General features: G+C 42.6%; 1 protein-coding gene across 8 annotated transcripts in view; it reads left to right on the forward strand.

The window, feature by feature from the left end:
- Positions 1 to 5962: 5962 nt before the first annotated feature.
- Positions 5963 to 17446, forward strand: part of LOC134932110 (bone morphogenetic protein 7-like) — a 277636-nt gene continuing 266152 nt past the window's right edge. For 2 of the 8 annotated variants that reach the window (XM_063926199.1, XM_063926201.1), the window contains exon 1: positions 7097 to 7215. The gene's annotated coding sequence lies outside the window, so the exon portion shown is untranslated. Of the gene's footprint in view, positions 6062 to 7094; positions 7216 to 7329; positions 7471 to 17446 lie in introns of those variants that run through there. The other 6 variants (XM_063926194.1, XM_063926196.1, XM_063926202.1 and 3 more) reach the window with 6 other exon arrangements.

A 17446-nucleotide genomic window follows, 5' to 3' on the forward strand; every position in this document is an offset into this window, starting at 1 on the left:
GCATACTTATCCAAATGTCTACTGGTGATTATCATTTATTTATATAGCACCACCGTGTCACACAGTGCTGTCAAGAGAATATATGATATTCACATCAGTTAATGTCCCATTGAAGTTTACATTCTAAATTCAATAACACACAGGTGTAGGCACACACATTAGATTGGATTTTGTCAGGATAACAGTATATTTTAGGAGTGTGAGAAGAAACTGTGATGGGTCTAGCTGCGTCCTCATGCAGGTTGTGGAAGAAAGCTATTTCTTGGAGTAGCAGGAGACCTAATTCCACTATAGGGTTAAGGCTTGTTAGAGGCTCGTAGTGTTACTTGTTTCTATGTGAAGAATGGTTGTTTGTTTGTTTTTTTGTCTATCTCACTTTCCCATGTTCCTCGCTTTTTATTTCTTTCTTGTCAATACATGATAAAGTTGATCCAACTACACAGCCATAAATGATTAAATAACATGTGATTTGTCAACAGATAACATAATTAAATTTTTACTGTACCCGACTCTAAAAGAGAGCCATAATAGAATGGTAAATCAGAATATATTTGACTCTTGTTTTGTCTTAATTTATTAACATACTGTTTTTGGTTTTAATGTTAAGTGACTCTGCCATTTTCATAATACTTCATAACTTTATGATACTTCACGACAGCATGTCTGTATAAATGTATTTCTGACTTGGCATTTAATCTGTACTCATTTTGGGGGTTCCTTGTGAAGTCTAGACAATTCTACATGATGTCACTTGGAGAATAAGTGATGTAACAACATGATGTCTTTTTCTGCCCACTTCCATGGAGGTGATGTTGATAAGTGATGTTAAGGTGATGATAAGCATTTACATACCATTCCGAAGCCACATCATGGGCATTGCTCCAACATCATGTGGAATTGAATTGCCCCTTAGATTCTGCACCTCTGATGAGTCAGTGCCAATTGAAAGTGACACACTGGAACACTCACAAAGCTCGATATCTCCCACACTCTGAGATAGATTGCACAAGTCATGGAATCTGCTAGCAAAGTAATTACCTAACTTGGATAATCATCACGCGGAGAGGCAAGGACAATTAAAACCAAATCATCAAGATAGTACAATGAATGTATACCCATATTGCTCTGCTACAGTTTCAAGTGAAGTATTTTATTGCCCCCTCATCACCATGCATGGTTTCCACAACTTTGGTTGCTTTAGAAGTGAGGCCTTTATTTTTTTAAGTTTGAGACATTTTAGAAATGATAAGTTGCACAAAAGAAATATGGCAGTTATTGTGCAGTATAGGTCACTGAACAAAGTATTCACTTATCTTAATAAACTGCCTCAAAATGTTAGCTATCAAGCACACAACACACTCCTTAACATTCTCTAAATATGTTTTGGTGTAAACATATCATACCATTTTTTTAATACAGTAGGTGTCATTATGGACAACTTCAGAACAACTGAACCAAGTAAGAAAATAATAAAAAATGTCTAAAAGAAAACTTGTGAAAACTGTGATTTTACTTGTCATTTTTTTCGTGAACTAAAGATGCCAGTTGGCCTTGGTGTCAGGGAAAAGTGGTACCTGTGGATCTCCAAGTGCCAGCTTCTCTGGAAGGCATCTTTGGCATGATTCATTTTAGCAACTACAGTAGTTGGAATGACCATTTCAGCCCATCTTTCAGTGTGTAGGAGCAAATAACTGATTATAGTTTGCTCTCACACATGACCTGATTATCGTTACAATCAGCCAACAGGTTGGCTGGCTGGAATGATAATGGTTAGATGTGTGGCATCTAGTAGCTATTTAAAAAAAAACCAATAAAAAACAAATCAAAAACCTAATGTTCTAGTAAGTCAACAAATTTCAACAAATTTAACAGAAATATGACCAACTCATAAATTATGGAGTAACTCTGAAACAATGAAGATTCAAAATACTCAGTTCATTGCACTAAAATACTGTATATGTAAAAGTTAAAAATACAATATACAGTAACAGCTTTCACATCCTTTTTAACAAAGTAATCTAATAGCTAACACTGAATTTAAGTTGGTTATCATTATTTAAGAACACCAAGTATAAACTTCAAAATATAGAGAGCAAGAAAACAATAAAATAGCAAGACAAAGATATAACAAATAATAATGCATTATGATACATTTCAGTGAAACAAGCCTTTTAAGTGTAATTTTTTGAGTAATGTATTTCCTCTACAATGAAAACTCGAAGATTGGCTTTCCAGAGCCCTGAAGAAATGTTGTATTTCCCATCGCAGCAATCTCTAGAAATTAGTGAACCTTTTTATTTTTCTGTTAAAAAAGCGTATGTTATGAAAAACATATTAAGTTGTGAAAAGTATTCCTGGTGCTTAGCTGTAAGAGGATTGGGGCCTTTGGGGCCTATTCATGGATAACCGGATGGCCCTGATAATTAAGTATCCAACTTGCTATGAGCAATACTATAACACTGGAGCAATTCAACATTGCTCCGGTGCTGGGACGGCAAGTCTGAAAATCAGCTGTCCCCACAATATCTATCACTGCACTACTTCTGTAGCATTGAAAATGATCACTGTTGAGTCTGATTCTGCAGTATTAGTGTGCAATGCATGCATGAACTTATGTTCATGCATGCGCACAAAGATCTCGACAACCTACGGAGTGAGCTGAACATGGATGAAGGAATCTGATTGGATTCCTCTTCGCAACTCCAGATCTTCTTTCCACAGTGGGGCTCCGGAAACAAATGAGCACTGAAGAAGGCATTGGCTCCCGCAGGCAAACTCTGGAAACTTTCAGTTTTTGGAGTTTGCTGAATAATAAGGGGCCCCAACGTGCCACCAATAATGAATGGCACCATTGCTTAAAGCATGAGGAAACTAATATTTTTGCATGTGTAATGGGGCCATTAAGGATGATGAATACTTATGACTTACTATACATTGACTAGACAATAGTAATTAGTGAATCAGAAAAATCAATCTATCTTAATATTTGACTCAGAAAAGAGAAGTCAGTATTGTTATTATATTTTATTTATATGGTGGAAATATATAAAAATACACATATGACAGTTACAGTACAGGATTTTACCTAGTGGCTGCAGGGCTGCAGCTCCCCCAGTAAAAATCTGACACCCCCTGGGACTCACTAGCAGTGGCTTCCCATTGGAGACACTACCTGCTAATCATACGATGGACAGGCAGTGCCAGGGGGTGCTGTTTTCCCATCCAGACTGCAATGGGAGAAAACGCTGCCCATGCAAAGCCACTCTCTGCTATCATGGCAGTCATTCCCAGCTATTAGGGGCAGCAACTGATTCAATCCCTAGAAGACAGCCAGCTTGTTAATTTATGTATATGCTACTGCTGTAAAGTTATTAATAATTGCACACAATGGGCCTAATTCATGGTTGATTGCAAAAGCGAAATCTTCCTCTAATGGACAAAACCATGTGCACTGCAGGTGGGGCAGATATAACATGTGCAGAGAGAGTTAGATTTGGGTGGGTTATATTGTTTCTGTGCAGGGTAAATACTGGCTGCTTTATTATTACACTGCAATTTAGATTTCAGTTTGAACATACCCCACCCAAATCTAACTCTCTCTGCACATGTTATATCTGCCCCACCTGCATAGTGCACATGATTTTTCCCACTAGAGGAAGATTTTGCTTTTGCAATCAACCTTAAATTAGGCCCAATGACCCAATGTCTCAGGAAGAGTGAACAAAGAGGATTGGAGTTGCTGACTGTAAATGGACACTCACTGGAGACAAGAAGAGTGCAGAATAACTTAAAGGCAGGTAAGCAATGCAACAAAGCAATGAAGAAGGCTAGTCAGATGCTTGGCTGCATTGGGAGAGGAATCAGCAGCAGAAAGAAATAAGTAATAATAACACTGTATAGGTCATTGGTACGGCCTCATCTAGAATACTGTATCAAATTCTGGAGGCCATATCTTCAAAAAGATTAAGAAACATTAGAGGCCGCACAAAGAAAGGCAACTAAAATGGTGCATGGCCTACATCATAAACCATACCCAGAAAGACTAAAAAATCTCAATATGCATAGTTTGGAGCAGAGAAGGGAAAGAGGGGACATGATAGAAACTTTCAAATATGTCAAGGGTTTTAACAAAGTCCAGGAGGGAAACATTCTCCAAATGAAGAGAAACAATAGGACATGAGTACATGGACTGAGACTGGGGAGGAGGGGGAAGGGGGGAGGTGGAGGTTCAGGAGAAATTTGAGGATAAATTACTTCAAAGAAAGGGTAGTGGACAAGTGGAATAGCTTCCCATCAGAGGTGGTAAAGGCTAAGATAGTAGAGCAATTTAATCATGCATGGGATAGACATAATGAGATAAAAAATATGGTATGAAAAAGTGGCAGACTAGATGGGTCAAGTGGTTCTTATCTGCCGTCAAATTCTAAGTATCTATGTTTCTATGTTTAAGAACCAAAAGGGTAAAGTTCTGCTTGGGTAAGGGATTACATTCTAGAACATGGGTCTTCAACCTGTGGCCCTCCAGCTGCTGTAAAACTACACATCACAGCATGCCCTGCCACAGTTTTGCTATTAAGGTATGCAAAAACTAAGGCAGTTTTAAACCCAGCTCCTGCTTCTGACTTCCAGCCGGCTCCTATTTCTCCACTTGGAGCTGTGCAATCCAGAAAGTCCGGAGTTCCAAATTACTAATGCAGGTGCAGAATGCGCAGGTCTTGTTTACCTCTCTCTTAAATGGAGCTGATCCCACAGAAATGTGGGCAGACACAAGACCTCTCACCACGATAACCTGCGAAAATCTGACAGCGGGAGGATGACGTTTTGCCACATTTTGAGATCTGAGTCAGGCGGGAAACCCCAATCTGGACTCGGATCTCAGCCTGGATCAGGAGGTTTGGGTTGGTCCGGTTCTTGGAGAACCGGACCCGTACGCATGTTTGTGCCACCCACTGTAGTCATCCTGGTTCCTCAGTGCAACCTTTTGGCTTAAACTGTATGAAAACAATATTGTGAGCTGTGAGGTGGTCAAAATTGACTGGAAATGAATGTAACAAAAGGAACAAAAATTTTAGCTGTTTTTATGAATTTTGTAAAAAAAAATACAGATTCAAAACCCGCAAGGGCAGTTTTGGCAAAGTCAAATATAGATCCAAAACACAAAGGAAATACAGATCCAAAACCAAAACCCATGATGGGGGCAGGCACACATCTCTCACATATATATATATATATATATATATGTGATAGGCGGCACTCCCATGTGTAAACTGTGTGTGGCTCTGGTGCCCTCCGCAATGGAAAAGACAGCAAACAAAAGAAGTACCGCGGCACTCAGAGTCTTGATCATCTTTGTTTTTATTGAAGAAACATCAAATAGCCACCGTTTCGGGGACCACTGCGCCCCTTTGTCAAGGTGAGATAGGGTGCAGTGGTCCCCGAAACGTTGGTGGCTATTTGATGTTTCTTCAATACAAATAACGATGATCAAGACTCTGAGTGCCCTGTACTTCTTTTGTTTGCTATATATATATATATATATATATATATATATATATATAGATAGATAGATAGATAGATAGATATATATATATATATTTATATATATATACACAGTATATATTATACATATTCTATGTATATGGGTGATCACAATGAGATTGACAGGAAGAAGGCGTTTGTGGGTGGCAACTGACCATTTGCAAGGAGGGGTCGGAAAAATGCAGGCGTGTCCATGCATTTGCAAGGAGGGATCATGATGTCAATTCCGGTCCTGGACTGGTTGATGTGATCGCAGTGGCTGAGTAAGTTCTGTGTCCCCTGATGCGATGCGCAGGCATGCTGGTCGAATCTCGCATCTCAAGATATTATGTGCTGCACTTAATATTTATCACATCGCATGTGTGATAGTATGTGGTTTTTAAGCACATGCATTTTACCACACTGTGATGTGCGATCTGTGCTGTTTTGAGCTCACTTCCTGGACACTCCCCTCCACCCATTGTGCTGAGGATACAGGAAAAGAGTGAGGAAGCATGCTGCTCTGCTCTGTGATATAAACAAGGTATGAAGGCTACACCACTGCAATATTATGCTGGCCTACTGCCCACCGTTATGCTGGCCACACGCTGCCCACCAATGCATTATTATGCTGGCCGCACCCTGCCCACCAATGCAATATTCACCCGATTTCAGGTTGCAAAGGGCATGAGATTTATTGCATGATCGCATGCACACCAAATGCAAAAAAAAAAAAAAAGCACTTTAGATGCGATTTATCGCAGCCTTGTCTGTCTGGGAAATCATAGCGCGGCCAACTGCATGAGTGTATGGGCACCATTACCATGTGTATGCACTATTTTGTTTGTTCAGGAGCTCAGGGAATTTCAAGGGAAATAGTGTAGGATATCTTAACATAGCCAAAATCTTACTGTGTGTAGCCAACCTTAAGGCCCCTATACATTGGCAGTCACAAAAAAAGATTCCTCAATCCATTAATCTGCACCCATACTGTACATTACAGATATTTTTCAGTGATTTTTCAGATAATTTTCAGTAAATACAGATCTGCCAATCTTGAAAGGCTCATCAATTTACTAGATATGATCTGCAAATCTGCTGATTATTGCTATATACCTGTACTAGCAATCTACAGTCCCAATTGATCTGTGTAATCCAACATGTTGGATAACCTGATTTAACAATCCCATACCTCCCAACATGACCCTCTCCAGGAGGGACACAATGCTCTGCTTCTGGACTTTTCTCATAATTTATGATTGCCGGCACCTGTTTTGAACAGGTTAATGGCTAAGAAAGGTGTTTTAGCACAGGTGCCGGCAATCATACAGTAAGAGGGAAGTTCAGGAGCAGAGCATTGTGTCCCTCCTGGAGAGGGTCATGTTGGGAGGTATGCAATCCCAATCACTTTTTGGTTGGATTCTGCAATCTGTGAACCCTGTACATTGCAGATTTATTTACACATTCATCAGCAAAATAACAAATTGGCCCAAGTGATTGCTGATCTAAGTGGGCCTTTATGTGTTTTGTTTTGTTCTGATTCTGTTAATTTGAAGCACCTGTTGCACCTGTGTGGCAGGTGGATTTATGGGAGTTTGTTATGTCTGCCTTTTAGAGGTGGAGGTATAGGGTGGTCTGTTGCCATTAAACTATATGCATTAGGAAATATATATTCACTTGTATGTATGCTGTCTAAAAGTAAGTATATGGGTTTACTGCATACTTATGTAACTATGTGCTAAAATAAATGTCTGAAATAATGTATATAATGTGCTAGACTGAAGTTAAAATTATAATTTGTCTCCATTTCAGTAAATATGATAAGCTCACCAAATACTTTGGTTAATCATGGAAACATATTGAAAGCACATTCAACATCCTGTGTAAAATGTGATGCAGTTTAAATGTCAGTCTGCCACCTGTTTATCCTTGGAAACACATCTTTATGTATAGGTAATGTGATTATTTTGTTGGCTTGGTAACCTTTGCTTTAGACATCAATTTGTTTGTGTTTACAATTTATTGCAATCTTTGTAAGGTATTATTATTATTATTATTATTATTATTTTATTTTTATTTTTTTCGCTCTTCAAGCCTGCATTTCCCATAGTTTTAGTTAGCCACAGAACCTGTGTAGTTCATGTGTCCCAATTTAAAGGGATAGTATGTTAAGCCTATATATACATACAGCTTATACTATAGTATGCACAACAGTCCAGCATTTTCCTGAAAAATAAGGAGCAGCATTGGTGCCCTCTGTGGGGAAGATGCGGCACTTGGAGTCTAGAATGAAACTTTAAATATATTGTAGCATAAAGATAAACAACCAACATTTCGGTGAAGCAATGCCACTTTGTCAAGGTGAGGTAAACACGATAAGATGAAAAGCTTGCCTCCTTAAAGGAGAGAAGCTGGCAATATGTAAGAGACAGCAGGGACAGGATGTACTACTGCCATCACATCCCATTCGGATGATGTCAGAGCGCCTGTAGATGCCACGTAGTCCTAGGAACCCTGGACACAGTCTAGCTCCCCCGGCGGGCTGTCCCTGCCATAAAATAAAGGAAGAAATAAGAATCTCTTTTCTCCATAGTGAAATAAATAAATAAATATGCAGAAATACCAAAAGCGGTTCATAAATTTGCTGCGAGTGGCTACAATTTAAGAACATTGCAGATCCAAAAACAAGAAAGCTTAGGAATGTCTTGTTCCCTACTATTAAAACCTTGTTCCAAGGTTACAGACCACATCATTCCCTGGTCCAGTAAGCGGCTTCAGGAAAACAATAAATATATCTTTGCTTGAATAGTTCAGATTGAAATGCTTGCTGCTCCCATGGATAATGTAGCTTTGTTGACTAAAATATTAGTCTTTATCGATTCATTAGGGATTTGTGATGTTGAGCATCGTATAATCAATGCAAGGGTAGTGTTTTCAAATGTTTTATTTTAGAGCAAGTATAGCAGCGCATGTAGAGGGCATAACTAGTAGTTAACAAGCTGTAATCTACTTCCATACAAATTGCAAAGGATCGGTGATCACCGTAAGCTATTAGATGTTGTGTTAAAACCAGCCCACCTGAGCTGAATGTTTCTGTTTTTTTCTCTGGACCTGGGAATCCTTGCACCAGTGGCATAACTAGAAATTTTTCTCCCCCAAGCCAAAAAATTCTCTGGCTACCCCATAATTGTCACTAGCAAAGTGGTGAATCTGCGTGTGCCGCAAAGAAGGGGTGTGGCCTTGCTGAAATTTATACATAGTAACAGAGTATCTAAGGTTGAAAAAAGACAATTGTCCATCGAGTTCAACCTATTTGTGGTCTCCTATGCAGGATTATTTGGTATAAAATTTTGACTGATGTTGATGACTGCCGTTACGTTTTACCCCTCCTTTTTTTTTTTTTTTTTTTTTTATATAATAACCATAGTGCGTGACTATGCACCGTAACCCTGGATATCCTTATCCATTAGGAATTTATCTAACCCATTCAAAAAGGGGTTGACTGAGTCGGCCATTACAACTCCCTCAGGCAGGGAATTCCAAACACGTATCGTCCTTACTGTAAAAAGCCTTTACGCCGTATTGTGCGGAATCTCCACTCCTCTAACCTGAGCGAGTGTTCATAAGTTCTCTGTGTTGATCTAACCAAAAATAGGTCCTGCGCAAGATCTGTATATTGTCCCCTTATATATTTGTAGATGTTGAACATGTCCCCTCTTAATCTCCTCTTTTCCATTGTAAACATGCCTAGTCTTGCAAGCCTTTCCTCATATTCCAGCGTCTCCATACCCTTAATTAGTTTGGTCGCCCACCTCTGAACCTTTTCTAGCTCCAGGATATCCTTTTTGTAGTATGGTGCCCAGAATTGTACACAGTGTTCAATGTGTGGCCTCACAAGTGATTTATATAACGGGAGTATAATACTCACATCCCTAGCATCAATTCCCCGTTTTATGCATGCTAATATCTTATTAGCCGCCTTTGCTACAGTCCTATTTTGGGTACTACTGCTTAGTTTGCTATCTATGAGGACACCTAAGTCCCTTTCCAGTACAGAATCCCCTAATTTTACCCCATTTAGTATGTAGGACGTGGATTTGTAGGAAAAGACTACCTTATACCCAGTTTTGCAACCTGCACGCCCAGACATTGGCCACCACAGGAAAAAAAAATTATCCTGATTCATGCCCCTTACATTATTTGTCATTTTTTCCTCCTTATAGTAATGCCCAGTATACATTATGTCACATACGGCAATGGCCCTTAGACATTATACCACAAACAATAATGCCCATTTACACAATATGCCCCACACCATAATGCCCCCGACACATTATGCCACACACCATAATTCCTGTGACACATTATGACAGACATCGTAATGCCCGTTATACATTATGCTACACACTGCAATGCCCCTGATACATTATAGCACATACAATGCCTGTGACACATTATGCCACACACTGCAATGTCTGTGATACATTATGCCACACACTGCAATGACCCTGAGACATTATACCACAATGCCCGTGATATAGTATACCACACACCGTAATGCCTGTGACACATACTGCAATGCCCTTTATACCCTATGCCACACACCACAAAGCCCATTATACATTATGCCACCCACTGCAAAGACCCTGAGACATTATACCACAATGCCCGTGATATAGTATACCACACACCGTAATGCCTGTGACACATATCGTAATGCCAGTTATACCCTATTACACACACTGCAATGCCCATTATACATTATGCCACACACTGTAATGCCTGTGACACATTGATACCCACCGCAATGTCCGTGATACATTATGCCACCCACCGCAATGCCCATTACACATTAAGTCCTACAGTAAGGTTTCTTATTACTTTTAAATTGCCTGCTTGTTGCCAGGGGTTTCATGCCCTTGGTTCCATGCATGGTGCCAGGGGTTTTCATGCTCATTATCGGGGGTTTCATGCGGTAGGTGTTATGCTTTTTACCAGAGGTATCATGTGCTGGGTTTCAAGCTTGTTGCCAGGTGGTAATATTCGTTGCCGTGGGTTTCATGCACTGGGTGTCATGCTCGTTGCCAGGGGTTTCAATGGGTAGGTGTTATGCTTGTAACCCGGGGGCAATGCTTGTTGCTAGGGCTGTGCTCCCAGTGCCAGATACCCCCCCCCCAGTGCCAGGTACACATATGCCCCCAGTGCCATTTATGCCCCCCCAGTGCCAGGTACACACATACCCCCCAGTGCCAACTACGCCCCCCCCCGTGCCAGGTACACATATTCCCCCAGTGCCAAATGTGCTCCCCCCCCAGTGCCAGGTAAACCCTCATCCCTCCCCACCGGGCTCCCCCCTGCTGCTGTGCTGTGAGTTTTGTGAAGGAGGGCACAGCGCGCACCACTCCTGTGTCGCTCCTGGGTCTCTGGCGGCAGCTGCGTGTCTGTTTAATGAAGTGCCCGTTCATGAGCTCTGATTGGCTCATGAACGGGCACTTCATTAAACAGTCATGCCGCTGGCGACGGAGACCCAGCAGGGACACACAGGAGAGGCGCGCATTGTGCCCTCCATGTCCCTCCTTCACAAAAACAGAATCGGCGGCGGCTAGGGCGCCCCGCAGTACTGCATGCCTCCAAGCGATTGCAGGGGCTGTGGGGCCCTAGTTTTGCCCCTACCTTGCACAATCCATGTCCTGTGCTCTGTGGAGTATTGGAGAAATTCTGGGGGAGCTTCAGAAAAACCTGGCATCGTCCTTGGACTTGCATGCAGAGTCATAGTGCTGTTGCCCAGGGCATGTCACTCTGGCAGACCCAGCCCATGATGATCCTGCCAGGCATCCGTGTAGTGCAGAGCACTCACGATGATGAATTAGATGCAAATGGAGCACTGGGCTTCCCTTAGCTCCCATTCTGCTGTTTAGTTGCAACAGTCAGTCACAAGACTGTGCAGTGCGGCACAGAGGAGACGTCACCATCAGCCCAGCTCATATAGTATGCCAGCATGTCCATCTGTTTCCTCTTCAGATCTTGACTCCTGTGAGGTGTGATTGAGTTTTGGGTCAACCATGGTGGGGTTTGTTGAAGGAGGAACTTCCTCAGACACACTCAGCAGGTGGTAATGGTTAGGATCATAGGTGGCACCTTCAGCTTGTACTGTATTATGTAACTCTGGGATGAGCATCTTCTCTGAGGACAGTAGCAGGTCTATCATATCCACTAAGAATTTGCGTTTGGAAAGCATGACTAGGAACAAGGTGTGGAAGATGATGTGCTGTTCGGTCATACCTTCTTATGTTACACAGCCGCTTTCAGGTAAGTACTGTTTGTACCTATGTTTGTACTTGCTGTGGCAGTTGTTGCTTTGTGACAGGAATGAAAGTCCTTATGTGGCATAACAATAACTGCAGGGCAGATGACTGTAAACCACCCTGTTGTAAATGATGCAGTGCTGCGAAAATATTGGCGTTATCACTTGTGCATTATTTTACTAGGTGTTTGGTTGTACGGACAGCTTTCTGCTTGCCCATTGAATTGCGGATAGTGAGGACTGCTGGTGGTGTGTGTAAAGTCCCAGGTATTTGCAGACTCTAAACTCTCTCTGCGTGAATTGCATGGCGTTGTCTGTGATGAGTTGTGGGATCACATGTTTTGCAAAGTGTCTCTTGAGTTTGACAGTAATAGTAGCACTGTTGAGAATAGGCAGATAATTGATCCCAAACCACCCTGGTAGGAGTCCACCAAGACTTAGATGTTCCTTTCCTCTCCATTCAAAGACATCTGCAGCAGTGACAGACCAGAGCAAATCAGGAACCTTGTGTAGTTCTTTGTGCTGATGTGCTTTGAGAGCATTGCAGGGACGACATACAGTATGCAGATTTCTCTACCAGTGTTACTGAACATGGTGGACCAATATAGCGATTCTCTGGCCTTGGGCATGGTTGTTTCAAGGCCAGGGTGGCCCTGGTGGAACTGCTTTGTATAGGACTTCTGTAGTATGTAGGGCATTATGAAATTTTGACCGCTCGGGTTGACTCCATCAGACAACATGAGCCTCTCTCTCATGGCAAAGAAAGTGCTGAGAGATCTCCCTAGAGCAGGGATGGGGAACCTTCGGCCCTCCAGCTGTTGTTGAACTACACATCCCAGTATGCCCTGCAAAAGTTTTAGCATGGCCAAATAGCAAAACTGTAGCAAGGCATGCTGGTATGTGTAGTTCAACAGCTGGAGGGCCGAAGGTTCCCCATCCCTGCCCTAGAGGATGGTTGTCACTCTTGTAATATGATTTAAAGCAGTTGTTGGCACAGATCATCCACCAAAGTTTCATGCTGTAGCTTGTCCTGTCAGTTAAAGTATAGTATTTGTACAGACATTACATCATATTAATCTTCCACTTGTGGACACTTAGTGTGAGGTACAGTAAGTAGGCCCTACAATTCTTTGCAATTCTTGTAGACAATGTCCAGGTGATATCTCAGAAACTTGAGCATCATTCTTTGTTAGTGAATAGAAGCATTATGCAGGGGCTTTCTTATAATGAGTGGTTAATGGGGTGCCCATATGTGAAGTTGTGTAAGGCTAAAAGTACTTCTCAATGTGTGCATATCATTATTCAGTCTCTGTCAGGGCACTGGAGTGGAAGGTAATGGGCCTGTTCTTTTGGAGGCATACTTCACCCAGACCATATTGTGAGGTATCTGCAGAGATCACTACCAGTAAGTGCTCATTAAAGTACTGGAAGGCTTGTGAGCATGTGCTTTGAGTTTTGTAACTGCAGCCCGGTTTGTTCTCAGTTGACAGCATTTGCAGAATGGTCACTGTTTTTCTCAGTCTGGCTTGACCTCCTGATCAGTGAGCAGGTGACCCATGAACTTCCACCACCAAGAAAGCCAACATTTAGAACCTGCATTTGTCTGGGTTGAGCCTCAAATGAATGGCATGGATCATTTCTAGCACCTCCTAGAGGCACTCATTGGGGTATATGCAATTCCGGACGAATTGCGTCTCTTTTTTCACCCGTTTTTAAATTCTACACAATTCGACCATCGAATCCCGGCCGGCGGGTGCCGGAATCTGACCTATTCAATTAAAAACGGATTCGACCGTCCCGCTGTCGAAAAACGGACCAATTGACGGATAAGTGCGTCCTGGATTCGACTTTTTGGACGGCACTAAAATGGTTAAAAAACCCTAAAAAAAATTGTGTGGGGTCCCCCCTCCTAAGCATAACCAGCCTCGGTTTCTTTGAGCCGGTCCTGGTTGTAAAAATACGGGGAAAAATTGACAGGGGATCCCCCATATTTTTAGAACCAGCACCAGGCTCTGCGCCCGGTCCAGGTGCAAAAAATACGGGGGACAAAAAGCGTAGAGGTCCCCCGTATTTTTAACACCAGCACCGGGCTCCACTAGCTGGAGAGATAATGCCACAGCCGAGGGACACTTTTATACCGGTCCTTGCGGCCGTGGCATTAAATCCCCAACTAGTCACCCCTGGCCGGGGTACCCTGGAGGAGTGGGGACCCCTTAAATCAAGGGGTCCCCCCCTCCAGCCACCCAAGGGCCAGGGGTGAAGCCCGAGGCTGTCTCCACCCCCCCCCCCCCATCAATGGGCTGCGGATGGGGGCTGATAGCCTTGTGTAAAATGAAAAAATATTGTTTTTTTGCAGCAGAACTACAAGTCCCAGCAAGCCTCCCCCGCAAGCTGGTACTTGGAGAAAAACCAGTACCAGCATGCGGGGGTAAAACGGGCCCGCTGGTACCTGTAGTTCTTCTGCAAAAAAAATACCCAAATAAAAACAGGACACGCACACTGTGAAAGTAAAACTTTATTACATACATGCCGACACACACATACCTATGTTCACACGCCGACTCTGTCCACGTCTCCAAGTAGAATCCGGGGTACCTGAAAATAAAATTATACTCGCCTAAATCCAGTGTGTCCTGTTCTTCTTCTTCTTTTTTTGTAATCCACGTACAAAAAAAACAAACCGCATACCCGATCCACGCACTGAAAGGGGTCCTATGTTAACATGGGACCCCTTTCCCCGAATGCTGACCGCGGGTAACCTCACCGCTGACCGCAAAGTTCCCACCATTGAAGATAATGGAGCGGCTGTGCGATGCGCTGTCTGACAGCTCAGACACGCAGAGCCAATCAGGAGAGTGCCACGACGTGGCGCTCCCTGATTGGCTGAAGGGACCCTCTGTGACAAGAGTCACGGGGAGTCTCAGCATTCGGGAAAGGGGTCCCATGTGTAAACATGGGACCCCTTTCAGTGCGTGGTTCGGGTATGCGGTTTATTTTTTTGCCAAGTACGTGGATTACAAAAAAAGAGCAGGACACAGCTACACTGGATTTTGGTGAGTATAATTTTATTTTCAGGTACACCGTGGATTCTACTTGGAGAAGTGGGAAGAGGTCGGCGTGTGAACACAGGTAAGTATGTGTGTGTCGGCATGTATGTAATAAAGTTTAACTTTCACGGTGTGCGTGTCCTGTTTTTTATTTGGGTCTCTCTTTGCAGAAGAACTACAGGTACCAGCGGGCCCGTTTTACCCCCGCATGCTGGTAATTGTGGTTCTCCAAGTACCAGCTTGCGGGGGAGGTTTGCTGGGACTTGTAGTTTTGCTGCAAAAACCAATATTCTTTTATTTGTCACAAGGCAATCCGCCCCCCATCCGCAGCCCATTGATGGGGGGGGACAGCCTCGGGCTTCACCCCTGGCCCTTGGGTGGCTCCTCCAGGGTACCCCGGCCAGGGGTGACTAGTTGGGGATTTAATGCCACGGCCGCAGGGACCGATATAAAAGTGTCCCCCAGCTGTGGCATTATCTCTCCAGCTAGTGGAGCCTGGTGCTGGTGTTAAAAATACGGGGGACCCCTACGTCTTTTGTCTCCCGTATTTTTTGCACCAGGACCGGACGCAGAGCCCGGTGCTGGTTCTAAAAATACGGGGGATCCCCTGTAATTTTCCCCCCTGTATTTTTACAACCAGGACCGGCTCAAAGAGCCCGAGGCTGGTTATGCTTAGGAGGGGGGACCCCATGCATTTTTTTTTTTTTTAGGATTTTAACCCATTCCCACCCCTTCCCACTGAAAACCATGCTCTCTCTATTAGTCAGTTAAAAAAAAAAATATTTTAAAAAATATATAAATAATACTTGTCTCCTAATAGACAAACCAAGTAGATAATCCCTTCTAATATAAATATATATGCTATTAGCAATAAAAAAAAACACAAAAAAACATGTTTTTAATTTTTTTTAATTAGATTACGCCAGCAAAGTGAGGCGGAATGAAATTGACGAAATTACTGTCGAAAAGCACTGTTGTCTAACCGACATTCTTAAATTGAATATACTTTTGTCGAAAAGCCGCATTTTTACCACTGTAGACATGTCGAATTTTAAAAATGTCGAATTGCAAAAAGTCGAATCTGAAACGTCCGTTTTTTTGTCAAAGTACTGTATTGTATTGTCGAATCCAATTAGACATGTTTTTTTTTTTTGTCAAAAATGCCCCGTTTTTCAACTTTCGCGGCAATTCGACCGCAATTGCATATACCCCATTGTGTTCTTGCATGTTGCAACCCCAGATGATGATGTCATTGACAATGATCTCCCATTGGTATCCTGCAGACTGCTGTTCCTTGCATCATTGGAAAACTTCACTGCTGGTGGTCAGGCCATAAGGCATACAAAAAAGCATATTATCCAGCATGTGTTATGAATGCAGTGAGCCTAAAAGACTTTGTCAAGAGGTATCTGACAAAATCTGTATTTAGTATCCAAGATGCTGAAGATTTTTGCCTCCGGCATGTCGGCAATAACATGTTTGACTGTCCTCAATGGATGTTGATGCCTTTACAGTGTTTTGATGAGGTGCATGGGGTTTATGCATATTTTGACAGTCCCATGTTTTTTAACTACAGCTACCTTGGCTGAGTCCCACTGTGTCGCTTCCTCTGCTGGGATAATTACATTGCATCATGCAGCCTCATTCGCAAACACTTTGTCCTTCATGGCAACTGGGATAAGACTGGGTGCACAGATTGTGGGGAGAATCAACTCATCCAGTCACATGGTAAATGACAGGGAGTTTACCAATAGTATCCCAGTCAAACAGATTTTTGGATTCCTTGATCTGGAGTTTCTTGCAGTACCATATGGACTCTGGGTCCCATCGGCGGTATGTCATGGAGTCTGGGTTTTGCTTGATGTGTGGGATGCCGGCCAAACTCAGACCTTTTCTCTCTCTTTTTTTTTTTTTTTTTTTTTTAAAGCAGCAGGCCTTTACAAGGCATTGGTTTGCCTTGTAAATGACTGGCCCTTTAAAGAAAATTCTGAGTTCGGCCGGCATCCTGCACCTCCAGCAAACTCTACTCCATTAGATCCCGCGCATGAGTTTGAAGCCCAGTTGAATCAAGTAATCCAGTAGTGGTTGAAACCGCAATGGTGCACATGTGAATTCCAAAGTGACTGTGCCCATGATTTTGACTATTTTACATCCATTCAGCACCAGTTTACAGCATCTTTTTGGTCAATTACTGTAGTGCTATATCTGCCACGCCTGCAGCGCACATGGTTTTGCCCATTCGAGAAATATCTTGCTGCTGCGATAGGTCTGAATTATTGAACTCTACGTAGCTGACTTTCCCTCAGTGTTGCATGTGGCATGCTGAAGTAATTGTATATTTGGATCTGCAGCATTTTGCTAAATGGTTCCATTAATTGCAGATGTTACAGCGTTTATTAAAGGGTGGGTATTGTCATTCAGGTGGGTGGTGCCCACCAGTTTTTGCATTGCCTGTACTGGGATGTTGTGCACTGTATACTATATATTTCTGTGTCTCCCTGAAACTCCCTTGTACTCTCCTCAGAATTGTTCATTAAGCATGCAGATATAAATAGCAGTTTATCTTCTCTTAACTCAA

Source organism: Pseudophryne corroboree, chromosome 6, assembly GCF_028390025.1.
Source record: "Pseudophryne corroboree isolate aPseCor3 chromosome 6, aPseCor3.hap2, whole genome shotgun sequence".
Lineage (NCBI taxonomy): Eukaryota > Metazoa > Chordata > Amphibia > Anura > Myobatrachidae > Pseudophryne > Pseudophryne corroboree.